General features: G+C 43.0%; 1 long non-coding RNA gene across 1 annotated transcript; it reads left to right on the top strand.

The window, feature by feature from the left end:
• The first annotated feature begins 685 nt into the window (after positions 1-685).
• Positions 686-1,489, top strand: LOC112072144 (uncharacterized). Its single transcript, XR_002894260.2, has 3 exons — positions 686-775; positions 1,035-1,237; positions 1,405-1,489. It is a non-coding gene; the product is annotated as an uncharacterized lncRNA (long non-coding RNA).
• Positions 1,490-1,765: the final 276 nt, after the last annotated feature.

Genomic DNA, 1,765 nt, shown 5'->3' on the forward strand with positions numbered 1-1,765 from the left:
AAAGATCAGCAACAGAAAGAGATGGAGAAAGAAAAGATGATTATGAGAGAGAGGGAGGAAGCAGGAAGAAGAAAGGAGGGGCAGAAAATATTTTGGGGGAAATTGAAGGACAGAATGAACTTGAGATAGAACAGAGAGAGAGATGGAAGAAGCAGGAAGTGATTAAGGAAGCAGAGGAAGAGTACAGGGAAAGAGAGAGAGAGGAAAGGAAGTAAGCATGAAGAAACATGTAGTAGTTAATGTTAAAGCAAAAGCACGGGAAGTCTTCAATAGACGTAAAGAGAGAAGGTTAGAAGTGTTGAAGGGGAACGAGAACACATAGAAAGAGGACAACAAATCAGGAGGGAGAAGGAGGAAAGACGGCTGGAGATGGAAAGAAAACAGGAGAGGGCAAGACGACAAGAGGAGCAGGATAAAAAACAAGAGATTGAAATTGCTAGACAGAAAGAAATGTTCAGACTAAGAGAGGAGGAGAGACAGAGAGAGGAAGAGAGAGAGGATCAGAGAAAGAGAGCCATTGAAGGCTATTTATCTTAATCAGAGAGAGAGAGAAGATAACAGAGGCAAAAAAAAGAGAGGAGATTGCGGAAGAGGAGAGGAAGGAGAGAAAGGAGGAAAGAGAATGACAAAAAGGAGGACCTTGTCCCACCCTATAAAAATAGCCGATGGGGAGCTATGGGCTGGGTGAATAAGAAGTGGGAGAAGAGGAACATCAAGAAGATAGAGAGAGCATATCAGAGAGAAGCTGAGGAGGGCTATAAGATCGTCCACATAGGTAAGACCTGTTTTCCCTCTGCTTATGAATCATCCTCTTTAGTCTCCTCTACACACACAGTTCACACCAGTCACCATGTTGCATCATTGTTTCAATATAAAACTACTGTCTAAAATGGTCAAGCTGATCTATTATCAACTTAAATGTAATGTACACAGGGAATTTAGAATGGAAAACCCAACTGGATCTCAATGATCCTGGTCTAAAGTAGTGCATCATAGCCTTTTGGGGCCCTAAGAAAGTTTTGTTTGATCTGGAGATGGCCAGCAGGAGGGGCCAAGGAGGCCACAGGCCATGGGCAGAGAACCAGGAGGGGAGTTCAGAGAACCAGCAGGAGTGGCCAGAGAACCAACAGGGGGGGCCAGACAGCCAGCACCTAGAAGCTCCAGAAGAGGCTGAAACATCAGAGCCAACCTCCAAGAACAAGAAAAGGCCAYGCATCTGGAAGAGAATTAAGATGGGGTAAAGAATGTTTAAACATCTATTCATGTTTTACACTGTTAATATATATGTTATATATATATGTTAATATATATGTAAAAAGTGACATTATCCAAATGTGAGGGTTTAGTGTACATGCAACACACATGTAAATATATAGATACTTACCTGTCTCTGATGTCTMACAGCATTCCTGACGTGCTGTCTGCCTAGAGCTGGAACTCGAAGAAGCCACAGTTCCACTGAGGCTACGTTGGTCATTAAAAGTGTCGCCCAATAATTCTTCCTCCTCTTTAAGTCATCAAGCCACATTTCCTCCACAAAACATTATCGTCTCCTCAAGCCAGCAAGTATCCTCTTTATCAGGCAACAAACCATCGAAGGTCAGTGACCCTCCTCCCCAGAGCAGAGGTTCTCATCTTTAWCCTAATTAAATTCATCTCTGCTCACCACCTCTACTGTCCTAGAAAATATCCCAAAAATGGAAATGGTTTAAACAGAAGTCCTCCCCTCAGACCAGTGGCTCCACAAACCAGAGTTTCTCATCTT

The sequence above is a fragment of the Salvelinus sp. IW2-2015 genome, unplaced genomic scaffold (assembly GCF_002910315.2).
Source record: "Salvelinus sp. IW2-2015 unplaced genomic scaffold, ASM291031v2 Un_scaffold1832, whole genome shotgun sequence".
NCBI lineage: Eukaryota > Metazoa > Chordata > Actinopteri > Salmoniformes > Salmonidae > Salvelinus > Salvelinus sp. IW2-2015.